General features: G+C 40.8%; 1 protein-coding gene across 4 annotated transcripts in view; it reads left to right on the top strand.

The window, feature by feature from the left end:
• galnt7.S (polypeptide N-acetylgalactosaminyltransferase 7 S homeolog) overlaps positions 1 to 13,788 on the top strand; it is an 84,237-nt gene that overhangs the window by 42,855 nt on the left and 27,594 nt on the right. The window lies entirely within an intron of this gene.

Below are 13,788 nucleotides of genomic sequence, written 5' to 3'. Positions count from 1 at the left end.
CTTGCTGTGACATCGCTTCCTGCCTGCGTCTCTCTCTGCTCGCTCTGAGCTCAGATTACAGCAGGGAGCGGAGGAAGGAGGGACAGAGGAGCAAACTGAGCATGCTCAAGCCCTGTAGGTTGAAGCTGAAAGCAGGAAGTCTGATACAGAAGTCCATGTGTACTCAATAGAAGGAAAGAAATGTGGTGTTTCAGAGGACTCACAGCAGCATTGAGGGTTTACTGGTGTATTCATATATTTACCTTTCCTTCTCCTTTAATGCTGTGTATACAGTGTTCATCATTACGTGAATCTTCTGCCCTTCAAGCCTCCATTCTGTCACCGTGTTCTTTAATTCCTTGTTGCTGATGTAAGGCAGCCGTGCACCTAATCTAGTGTGCTGTCTCCCATATTTATAGCTTCCTTGTGTCGCCAACAGCCTTCCCCCCCCCACCACAGCCTCAGCAGGCTCTTGTATTGCTGCTCCCACACCCCGACGCAAGCACTTTGTTCAGGGAGATAAAAAAGCTAAAAGACAGGCATTGCTGTGTGGCTCCCACTTGTACAACTCACTCTGGTGACGTGTCCGCAGTACACTCGGGTATTTACTGAAGTATGTTTATGGTGTATCCTGAGGGCTAAGTCAGAGAGTAACTAGAGCAAACAGGAACAATAAACATGCTCAGTAAATCGAACCGAGTGGGCCCCATTGATTCATTTGTGCTTTAGAACCAGAGTTTAGGCGGCAATCCAAAATCAGAGTGGAAAAATGGCAGAGCTTCAAGTGGGATCTGGGATTGTGTACATAAATTCAAATTACTACTTTCCATTTGCTTTGTATGCATTACTATTATATTATTGTATGTATGGGTTTGAAACGCGTTGGGTTTCTTTATTCATTTATTTATTATAAAGTAAAGTAAATTTTTCATTTCATTTTGGTTCGCCCTGCTTTCTTTACATTTTTTTTCCAAAATACTATAGGAACTTCTAGATAGCCCTCTTGCAGTGAGCACCCAGCATTCTTGAATCATTTCATACTGTGCCAAACCAATACACGTTCACTAGTAGTAGACAAGTCACTCTCTCTACCTGAGAATTATCGGTGCAGGGGTTCCTGGAGAAACTTTGAGCTGGATTTGAACATGAGTTCCAGTCCAGACCTGCTTCCACAAACCAGCTGAGCAAGCAGAAGTTGCAAATTAGAACAGCTATAGGACACAGGCTATACTTCTGTATATGTGACCATAGATAGGTACATGTTAGGCCATGGCTACATGCGAGGACTGAGATACATGACTGAACATGATGATAATAAACATATGCAGGCCATACTTCAAATCTTTTATCAGGCTGCCAGATCTTTGGCTGATTTCACCACCCAGGTGAGGAACCAAACTGGGCAGATTTAGACAATTTGACCTCACAGCCAATGCCTGAGGGCTCTGTGGGTCCTATCCATATATCTTAGTAGAAAACCTCCTCAAACCTGCCTGATCCTGACCATATATTTATTCCAATCCATCATTCTTGCCTCATACTCATGCCAGTGAGATGTTAACTGTCTCTGGAGTGTGTTGCGGGCCATTGTCAGCACATGTATGCCTAGTTTAATGCTTACACAGCTACAGCAAGTTAAAAAAAACTTGTTTGATCATCCTTTGAATTATCTAGCTTTCTCTGTGTATTCCCTGTGCAGTCAGGTTAGCTACAGAGCCCAGAGCAGGGGCTGACTTGTATCTGCTTACCACCGGATAGATCTGGTCTGAAACCTTAAATTTAGATCTTTACAAAAAGATCATTGTCTGGTGTTTGCTGTTCTCTGTGCTGCCAGTTGTATTACAGTCTAACCGCTAATTCTATATGTAAGAATATTTTATTTCCTGAAATTAACTTATACTTGTGAACTCATTGCACCATCATTTATGTAACCCTTGCAATTTGTCTTTTATGCTGTGCTGTTATGGCTTTTTTTTTTTTTTTCCTGTTTCTGCTGAGCTGTGTTGTAGTCTATGCAAGTCTACGATGAGCTTAGTACCGGCAGCTTAATTGCTTGCCTATAACTGACCCTAGTGTGTTGTGTGAACATGATAGGGACTTTAGATTGTCGGCTCCACTGGGAACAGAGATCATCAATGAACAATCTCTGTGCTGTGTAAATAAATAAAAAAAGATAAATCATCCTAACAAATATTGACCTATGGGATGAGTTATAATATTCACTACAAACTATATGGTTTCTGTGTGATGCCCAGCTATGATTTACATGATCCTTACAATCCTTAGAAGGCAGTGTGCAATGTACACAATGTATGCTTTTTTTGCACCTTGCATGCTGCCTTGATTAAAGAATTGGCACAAGTCTTTGCTCTCTGTTTCTGAGAGCAGAGATCTATGAATACAGAGATTTGCATTTGAAAGCAGTGTATTCATGAGTAACGGAGACACTACTGTCCCCTAAAGGTGGCCATACACGGAGAGATCCGCTCGTTTGGCGATGTCGCCAAACGAGCGGATCTCTCCCCGATATGCCCACCTTGAGGTGGGCAATATCGGGCTGATCCGATTGCGGGCCCTAGGGCCCAACGATCGGATCCTAACGAATATTGATGGTCGGATCGTAGGACCGCATCAACGAATAGATGCGGCCGCGATCCGACGGGATTTTTCGTCCCATCCAATTGAGATCTGGCCGACTTTCGGCCAGATCTCGATCGGTGAAACCCGTCGGGGGGCCCCATACACAGGCCAATCAGCTGCCAAGCGGTCTGTCGGCAGCTTTTATCGGCCCGTGTATGACCACCTTAACATGCACATCATTCAGAAGAGCAAGTGAGAGAGTGGGCTCTTTACTTGTAACGATAGGATTGGCCTGCGCCCCCCCTGATGCTGTACTCTGCACCTCATATCTTTCTATCGGCACAAGGTGCAGACTGGGGGAAGAAGTGCTGCCTGAATGAGTTCTATCTATGGGGTGTGCTCTCGCACCCCTTAGTGTTTTTGCACTTCTTCTGGTCAATGATCCTGAATATGTTGCCCAAGTAACATTTCTTTTTCTTGCAATAGTGTCACACATGGGCTTTTATATCGTAAAATGAATGTGCCCACCCTTGAAGAAAGCTAATCCATGTTGTTGGGTGCAGTGAAAAGATTATTTGCAATATCAAGGGCACGGGCCTGGACTGGGAGTCAAAATAGGCCCTGGCATTCCAAGTATAAAGAGGCCCCAAGAGCCTCCCACCAGGTCTATGGGACCTTACAGCAGCCCCTCTGGCATTTGCCAGAACCCACAGATTGCCAGTCCGGTCCTGCAAGGGCACTTATAGATTGCTCGGCTGCTCCGATTGCAAACTGATTTAATTTACATGGGAAGCAATAAATAAAGCCCTTCCAGCTGGAAGTGCCCCACCTAGCTCCAGGGGCGGATTTATATAGCGGGCGCTCCTAGGCCTGCTGTCAATTGTCACCCCTGTACCCTCCCCTTTATTTTCGCAAATTTTCAGAGAAATGAGGCTTGGCGCATGGGAAGTTTAAAAAACTATCGTATCTCCTGCGCATCCCCAGTGTTTCTGAACCAAAGTGGGTGGGGTTGGGCAGCATGCCGCCCCCTAAAATCCTGCCGCCCTAGGCCCATGCCTTGGTGGCCTTACCACAAATCCAGGCCTGCCTAGCTCTGCTATTTTACACGATCAGTGAAGCTTGATCTTCTTGCTCTGGTTTGGGCATCGATTCCCTGCCTTCCTACAGAAATACAGAATGGTTGTGGGAGCACTGCACAGCCACATATATGTATTCACATTCTTTGTCTTTTCTCCTGGGGCATCATCTCATATAGCTGTACAGTGTACTGCAGTTTAAACAAAAGACATGCAATCTCTGAGGATTTATAATCATGCATGGTGCTTCTCTGTGCTTTCCCTTCATCAATTCCCTGCAGTTGCAAGGGCTCGCAGTCGCAGGCAACTTGCTGTATATATACAATTGGTGCAAACATCTTTTGGATATAGCATTCTCTGCATAGTAATCTGAGTTCAGTGAAATGGGATGCTTACGTGCTTTATTTTTATTTCTGTCAGTTGTCAATATCTCGCTGCCGTAAGACATCTGAGCACTTCAGTATGTGAGTTTTCTGGCAGTTAGGGGAGAGGGATCTATCAGATCTGCAGGTACGGCTGTCACGGCAATGCCAAGACAATTTTTTTTATATGACAAGTAGAAAAGTGTCAGAAATCATAACCGTAAAATCCAAACAAGGAAAAACGCGCTGAGGGAGAAGGGATTGTGGGTACTAAGTGACTAGAATAGATAAGAATAAACAGTAGGGAGCTCTGAGAAATGAGTACTGGTTCTGCAGATAGGAGCATACACAAACCATAATAACACACTCTGGGTTTTTCTGCAGGCCAGAATATTACTGTAATGATTCTAAAGGTCTGTGCTGAATAATCTTCCTTGCCCCAGATCATTTCATAATAGTCTTTTATTTCATAAAGCATAAAGCTATAATGTAATAAAGAAGACTTTCCAGCAAGGAAGGCAAAAGTATTATAGGTCAAAGTAAAATATTTTGGCTTCCTCTCCCTGTACTTATATAAATTAGAAACATTAATAATGTCACTGAAGGGTTTGTCAACAAGTTTTTCCGCATATATCCATTTCTTTGGTGGCCAAATCTAGTTCAACTGTGTTGCAGAACACTCACTCCTTCCCTATATTTGACTTCAGCTAATGAACCTTTTAAGTAAATTAAGATCACTTATTGTAATTGCACGGCATTGACTGCATTGCTACATGTCTAGCAGGATGCAAATTCTTAAATAAATATATATCTGTATGTGTTCATTAGTTCTGGGTTTGACTTGATACACACACATGGGCCTGATAATATCAATTATTGAACTGAAAAAGAATCCCTCAGCAATTCAATATTTTCCCCATTTATCTTTCTGATGTCCATTTATCCTACCTGCCCACCCTGGTGGAATATTCTCTCTGTGCTGCCCCAATGCAAACCGTAAAAGTGTTATCTAGACAAAGAATCATGTTTGCAATGGCACACAGTTGACTTTCCAAAACCAACTAAATTATTACAATAAGAAAGTTATTCCACAATGCAAAGGTTTTCTATGTTCTCCATGTGTCTTTGTGGGTTTCCTCTGGGTATTCCAGTTTCCTCCGACGCTCCAAATACACACAGGCTCCTGATGAACCAATAACTATATAACTGTAGGTATCCTTTGATAGGACTTGCTGCATTGGGAAGGATGTGTCTGATGAGAAATTGACTGCTTATTATTCTCTGGCAGGGGACAATTGCTGGCAGTTTTCTGTGGCTATTGTAAAATATAAGAGTAACCTCAGAGTTCCATGTGCTTTTATATGATCATGACAATATACCTATTCTTTACAATAGGAGGTGCTTTATTTAATATATACAGGTATGGGATTGATTATCCAGAATGCTCGGGACCCAGGGCTTTCCATATAAAGAATATTTCAATAATTAAGATCTAGTGATACTGACACTGGAAACAGTGTACCTCGGAGTTCCATGACCTGAATAAAAACACTCGTCCTTCAGCCTCGTGTTTTTATATGGTCACGAAACTCCTCGGTAACTTATAATATACTTATATTTTACGAGAGGGGGTTATTTTTTCATTATAAATTTTACATTTTGTAAGACCTGTGAGTGCTACTTCTATGGATTTCGTCTACTTGTTTTTTGAGGATTGCACCCAGGCGTTTGTGATTTAATTTTTCATGAGTGCATATATAGGGATGCACCGAATCCAAGATTCGGTTAGGGATTCAGCCTTTTTTGGCAGGATTCAGCTGAATCCATGTGCCTGGCCAGACTAATCTGAATCCTAATTTGCATATGCAAATTGTGGGAAGAGCAGGTTTTCACGTGACCAAACAAGGAAGCAAACCAATTTTTTAAAGTTTTCCTTTCCCGCCTCTAATATGCATATGCAAATTCGGATTCAGATTCGGTTAAGTATTCGGGCAAATCCAAAATAGATATACAGTGTGTACACTGTTTCCATATGCATAATGCCCCCATGTTCTTTGGTCTATACTTGCAGAGAACTTTCCCTAAACTGGTAGGTTATATTTGGTTTTCATCAGTGAGATGCTGGTAAAGATATGGACTTATAGGGCAGGTTCTCAAAGTCTATCTCAATATGTCCTCTCTAGAATCTGCAGTGCAGTTGGGTATTGATGAGCCTATGGTATCCATGCAAATTTTGGGATATGAAGCTTCACCATAGTAGCTGTTATTATAGATATGACCACTAGATGGTAGAATATAGCTAAATCTTTGTGTCTTAAAACTTCCACTGCCATTACTGGGAAAGCTTTATTAGTACAATATTATCAGACACTGGGAAAAACACAACTTTGCACAAGGGTACAAATGGGGCACATCCACATTATACTTTTATACATTATTCATTTTCCAATTATGTGATAACTAAACGAAACCTCTCTCATTATTGTATAGTGGCAAAATATAATACGTTGACTGGCACTTGAAACGGCAGCACCAGCTTGGCCGGTCAGTTCCCATTGCAGCCAGTGGGAGCCGAAGTGGGCAATTCGAATAGTACAGGTATGGGACCTGTTATCCAGAATGCTTGGGACCTAGGGCTTTCTGGATAATGGATTTTTCTGTAATTTATACCTTAAGTTTGCTAGAAAATCATGTAAACATTAAATACACCCAATAGGCTGGTTCTGTTGCCAATTTATATCTTAGTTGGGATCAAGTACAAGGTACTGTTTTAATGTAACAGAGAAAAAGGAAATCATTTTTAAAAATTTTGATTATTTGATTATAATGGAGTCTATGGGAAACAGCCCTTACCTAATTCAGAACTTTTTGGATAACGAGTTTCTGGATAACAGATCCCATACCTGTACAATAGTGAAATCTACTGGTCAGATGGTCAAGTGGGAAATTCTGCCCTCTGCTTATTACAGTAAAGGCAGTAGCCTTGCATTCAGTGGTGTAACTATAGAGGAAGCAGACCCCATAGTCGCAGGGGGGGCAGGACTGTGGGGTCAGCTTCCTCCATAGCAAAAAAAAAAAAATCCTCCTCCCCAGCCACCTTCTCTTACCGGCGAAGAAGGGGGAAGCAAGTCGGGTAGGAGTGGGCGGAGTATGGGTGGGACATGGGCGGAGGCGGGATGGGAAGTGAGGTGGGACGGGAATTGGGCAGGAGGATGGGAATCAGAGTACGTTGGGCCCTCTGTACTCTAGTTACACCACTGCTTGCATTGCTGGGGCCCTTGGTTTGATTCCAGCCAGGACACCATCTTTTATGGATTTTTATATTTTCCCTGTGTCTACATCTCCTAAACCAACCAGGTTCTGGCTAGCTTCTTGGACAAATGTTCTGTTTCCTTTGCTGAAATTTTGTCCTGACTTGTCATTATGTGCCATTTATTCTGGGAAGTCTGCCCATGTAACAATGCCTTACTGCTGCTGTTCTCTCTGTGTTTTGGGCTAACTGGCAAATTTAGTTTTTTGTCTGCAGAGAACATGTAATATCTGCTTATTGTTGCTTTAAATGCAATAAACCAAACACAGCTATCCTATAACGCTCCTGATAGTGAAGCATGAAACCTGTGGATGAGGAACATTACTGTGTTACTTGCAGAATACAACAACCAATGAAATGAACAGTTATATGACAGCAGGGGATGGAATAATGTAATTAGGAGGGAAATATTATGAAAGTATCGCAAACGCCCACGTACAGAAACTACTTGCAGCTTCCATACTGTCACTAACGACTGTTTCCCCAGTAACAAATTGATCTCCATATTAAAGCACCCAAATAGTGACATTTTCCTGTGGTGGGTTCATTACTGTCACATTTATTGTGTCTCTATATTACCACTTACAGACACAGAACTGCATTAGTCAAGCTCACCTTTCAGTGTATTGCAGATTACAGGCAGGAGACCTGTTATCCAGAATGCTCAGGACCTGGGGTTTTTCGGATAACTGATCTTTCCGTAATTCGGATCTTCATACCTTGGGGCAAATTCACTAAGCGCCGAAGCGCCGAACACTAGCGTTAATTCGCTAGCGTTTGGCATTTTCGTTACTGCGCAAATTCCCTAACGAACGCTGGCGTAGTTTCGCTAGTGTTACTTCGCACCCTTACGCCTGGCGAATTTTCGATAGCGACGTAACTACGCAAATTCACTAACGTGCGCAGTGTACTGAACGCTACCTTTTACGCTAGACTTCCTTCGCCACCTCAGACCTGGCGAAGCGCAATAGAGTAGATAGGGATTGTTTAAAAAAAAAGTCAAAATTTTTTCTAAGTCCCAAAAAACGCTGGCGTGTTTTCTACATTATGGGTGATAGGCTGAAAAAGATCGAAAAATTTTTTGGGTCTCCCCTCCTTCCCCCTACATTTCCTGACTCATGGCAACTTACCTAGACAGTGGGCACATATGTAGGGCAAAATAAAATTTTTATTTGCTGATTTGAAGGTTTTCTAGGCATTTGTAGTGCAGATACGTGTTCCTCCATTGAAATTTGAATTTGGCGCCGTATGCAAATTAGCCTTCGCTAGCGTAACTTCGCTTTACATAGCGAATCAACGCTAGCGCAACTTCGCAACCTTACGCTACCCCTGAGCGCAACTTCTGATTTTAGTGAATTTGCGGAGCGCTGGCGAAACTACGCCTGGCGAAGTGCGGCGAAGTTGGGCCTGGCGAAACTACGAATGTGAATTTGCCCCCTTAAGTCTACAAATCAATTAAACATTAAATAAACACAATAGGCTGGTCTTGCTTCCAATAAGGATTAATTATATCTTAGTTGGGATCAAGTACAAGGTATTGTTTTATTATTACAGAGAAAAAGGAAATCATTCTTACAAATTTGGATTATTTGATTATAATGGAGTCTATGGGAGATGGCATTTCTGTAATTCGGAACTCTCTGAGTTTCCAGATAACGGATCCCATACCTGTAAAACTGTCAAAGCAGGCTTGACGCTCTTTGTTCTTTATTTTGTATGTTTTAATTATATCTTTCAACACAGAAATCCTGTTTGGCTGTCTATAAATGTGGTTTTATGAATTTTAATAAATGTATAACATTTGCACCTGTATTTAATAGCTAGTGATAGGTCACCTTTAATTTTGTCTCTGGTTGCTAGGGTGAGTGACCCTGGCAGCCACAAAGCAGAATGATTGGAATGGGGCAGCAGAAACTGACCCTCACTATCTCACATATAGTACAGGTATGGGACCTTTTATCCAGAATGCTTGGGACCTGGGGTTTTCCGAATAAGGGATCTTCATTCCTTAACTACTACTAGAAAATCATGTAAACATTAAATAAACCCAATAGGCTGGTTTTGCTTCCAATAAGAATTAATTATATCTTAGTTTGGATCAAGTACAATGTATTGTTTTATTATAAAAGAGAAAAAGGAAATAGTTTTTTTTAAAATTTGCATAATTTGGGTAAAATGGAATCTATAGGAGATGACCTTTCCGTAATTCAGGGCTTTCTGGATAACGGGTGCCATACCTTTAATACATAAAGATATATGTTGTAGCTGCTGTTGGTATCCACACTCTGGCTGCAGGAAAGATTGCAGACATTAATTTGAAATGTGGTAAGAATATTGCAAGTTTACTGCTTTATCCACTTTCATTACACAAAAAATAACATGACTCTTAATATTCATGGTGTGCGGATTTATGAGATCCGCTTACTGCTGGAACCAGGGATTTCACTTCATGTGGAAAGGAGATTTTTAACCTCTTTGTTTCCAGAAGGATCTGACAGATGAGACCCAACAAAAAGAATTTATTGTGTGTATTTCTGGTTTCTGATCCAGGGAGTAACGTATAACTTAATTACTTCCCCAGAAATCTGTTTGCCTAAGGCAAATCTATAATGAGACTTTTATTACAGGTGGCAGCTTGTCACAGGATCACTAAGCTTGTTTAAAGGGGTGCTTCACCTAGAAGTTAATTTTAGTACAGGTGTGTTATAGAATGGACAATTATCTGCAAATTTTCAACTAGTCTTCATTATTTATTTTTTTTAATAGTTTTTGGATGATTTGCCCTTTTATTCTGACTGTTTACAGCTTTCAAATGAGGGGTCACTGACCCCATCTACAAACAAATGCTAAGTTTACAAATTTATTGTAATTCTGCTTTTTAGTACTCCTCTTTCTGTTTAGGCCCTCTCTTATTCATGTTCCAGTCTCATGTTCCAGTCTCTTATTCAAATCAGTGCATGGTTGCTCGGGTAAATTTGACCCTAGTAACCAGATTGCTGAAACTGCAAACTGCATAGCTGCTGACTAAAAAAACTAAATAACTCTAAAACCATAAAAAAAACCCAATTGCAAATTGTCTCTGAATCAGTGGTGTAACTATAGAGGAAGCAGACCCTGCTGTCGCAGGGGAACAGGGGGCCTGAACTGTGGGATCTGCTCCTTCTATACCATTGGTCCCCAACCAGTGGCTCGTGAGCAACATGTTGCTCCCAGACCCCTTGAATGTTGCTCCCCATGGCCTAAAAGCAGGTGCTTATTTTTTAATTCCTGGCTTGTAGGCAAGTTTTGGTTGCATAAAATACAGGTGTAGTAGCAAAATGAGCCTCCTGTAGGCTGTCAGTCCACATAGGGCTACCAAATGGCCAATCACAGTCCTTATTCAGCACAACCAGGAACATTTTTCATGCTTGCGTTGCTCCCCAATTCCTTTTAAAATCTGAATGTTGCTCACTGATAAAAAAGGTTGGGGACCCCTGTTCTATACCATATAAAAAACCCTCCTCCCCAGCCTCTCTTTACCTGTGGCGAGGAAGAGGAATGCAAGTTGGGTGGTCCTTGGTGGAGTCAGGGTGGGGAGTGGTTGGGGTGGAGGCAGGATGTGGGCGGGGCAGAGGCGGGACTGGAAGTGGGTATGGAGTGAGCTGGGCTCCTCTGCCGGCGAACTCTAGTTCTAGCTATTCAGGAAAACTTATCAAGAAAGCCTACCATAGAGCACTCTATACAAATAGAGCACAATTATTAAATACCAAGACCAAATCTCAAACCAATGAGGTAGTCAGATTCATTACCACATATAATACCAATAGCAATTTGATTAACAATATCATTAATAAACATTGGACCATTCTCCTAGAAGATGAAACCCTCAACTCTGTTTTACAGAATAAAGTTTCAGTATGTTACAGGCGTAGCCCCAATCTAAAAGACGTGCTTTCTAAAAGTCATTACCAAAACCCACGTAAACCTATCAATGTAAAGGGATGTTTCCCCTGTGGAAATTGCAATATGTGTGACAAAATGCTTAAAAACACCACCTTTACCGATCGATTTGACCAAGTTCATCACATTAACAACTATATTAATTGCAAAACCACAGGGGTTATTTACTGTTTGGAATGCCCCTGTAACAAAAGATACGTGGGAATGACGACTCTGATGTTAAAATGTCGAATACAGCAGCATTGTAGCTCAATTAGGAATGCTGACAAAGCAAACAAAACAGAAAAATCATTGTCAACCGTAGCATGTCATTTTAAACATTTTCATAACACGAATCCAACCAATTTAAAATTTTGGGCTATTGAGAAAATCAACTTGGGCATTAGAGGGGGCAATCTGGAGCAGGAAATGTTGAAACGTGAAAGTCATTGGATCTTTAAATTAAACACCGTCTCCCCAATAGGAATTAATGAAAATATACTTTTCCATGCTTTTTTATAAATTCATATTCCCTTGGGTGTAATCTCCCCCTTTTCACATGTGCGTAACACGTTTCCCCATTTAGACATGTTCACCTTGAATTGGGTGAAGTCTAACATATGGGGTTAATGTGGAAGACATAGGGTGTCCTAACATGTCAATCTAGTGTGGGCGTTGACTGAGACACGCCTCTAAATCTTTGTTTTGACGCAGACGTAAACACGCATAGACGTCATAACGCTGCACAGGCGTAAACACGCAGGCGTGAACACGCTGTGTGTATTCACGCGAGGTTTCTTAACGCAGGCAAAAACACGCACAGACGTCATAACGCTGCGCGAGATCTCTAAACACGGAAGTCCTTAAAAAACGTGCAAGCAGGAGTGAACAACATTTGCCTTGACAAAGCTTTTTAGCGAAACCCGTTGGCAGAGCCTCTCTTCACTATAATATTTTATTTTTATTTTATGGTTGCTTAGATTCTAACTACTATTTCGATCAAAAAAATTTTTTAACTGAATTTTGGGTACTCATAGTCTGGTCCAGGGAACTGCATTCAATTTCTTCATTCTCTGTTGTTCATATGGCACTGGTGGATTTGTGGTTTTTTAGATTTTAGCTCTTTGAGAGATAGGGCATGTAATATACGAGACCACAGTCCCCAGTGTACTACTTTCTCCCCGTGTGGGGTCCCAGGGCTTAGAATTTTCCTTTTCCTACTCAAATTTCCTTGAATGTTGGTCCTGGTTCCTTTTTTTGTAAAACGAAAATTTTAACTAATTACCTTGTGATTTCATAATGCACTGGCACTTGCATAAATTAATTATTTTGAACCACACTCAGTCGGCAAGTGAGTAGCGGTTAAGCACTAGCACTTTCTAATTTATTGGAATTCTGAATCTATTGCTTATATATTAAGTACATCAATTAACAAGTTGGCACTGGCCACTTTTTAATACACAGAAAAAGCAACATTATGCTTCTCTGAACTTGTTGTTGTGTTATCTATTTTAAGCTTTAATTAAACTAAGCAAATCTTGTTTATTAGCACAAGCACTTTGTAAGCACTTTATAATTATTAACTCATTGGTTCACTATATAATTTTAAATAAGTTAGTTAATTAATTTGAGAGTAAGGGGGCTCTTACTATCTTTTTCTTTTCCTTTGAATAATTGGCAACAGTAATTCACGCCTCCTTTCCTCCACAAGGTAACATTTAAACCTAAAGGACTGTCTTTCTTCCTTGTCATTGAACTCTAGTTATGCCACTGCTTAGACTACCTCTCTCTATATAATGTAAAAAAGTTAACTTAAAGGTAAACAACCCCTTTGGCCTGGTTATCTCTCTCAGGCAGTCATATTATAGCAATTGGTCTTCTTTCTCGATTTTGTTTTACATTTTTTTTGTTTGTCGGTGTTATTTTTGTAATTGTGTGCATTTCTGTGTAACTTACCATTCAAGATGTAGATTCCTTCAGTTTTAACAGAATTGGTATTATACTTATGAAAAGCTGAGTTTGTAGCCGACGGTGCCTCTGTTATATATGGAACAATGGGGACTAAATTGCTGGTGCCTGACATACACTGTGCGTTACACCTAGAGGCCCATTTATCAAAGGTCGAATTTCAAATTTGTAATTTTTTTTTTTAATCAGAATATACTCACAATTCGACTGGGAGGTTATTGAAGAAAACATTTAGCTAATATTCGATCGAACGGTTCCGACCTGAAAATTCGAATCATATTCGAATCAAATTCTATTTGTACGAATCAAGTTTTTCTCCAAAAAAAAAAATTTGATTGTCCAGAAGGCTATTAACATCTCTGCAGGTTTTAGGTGGCGATTATTCAGGTGTGATAAATCTCCCAATAGAATTTACAATCGAATAGGGGGATTCAAATTTGAATGTGTGAATTTTGAATTGGAATTCAAGTTTACTTTTCGACCCTTGATAAATCTGACCCTTAAGGAGAGATGCTATATCCCTAGATAAGTGAGACTTTGCTTGGCACGTTTAAATGGGACTCTTGCTCTTGTGGTAAAGCCTAGTTGGGGCCTG

The sequence above is a fragment of the Xenopus laevis genome, chromosome 1S (assembly GCF_017654675.1).
Source record: "Xenopus laevis strain J_2021 chromosome 1S, Xenopus_laevis_v10.1, whole genome shotgun sequence".
Lineage (NCBI taxonomy): Eukaryota > Metazoa > Chordata > Amphibia > Anura > Pipidae > Xenopus > Xenopus laevis.
This window is presented reverse-complemented; position numbering and strand designations above follow the sequence as displayed.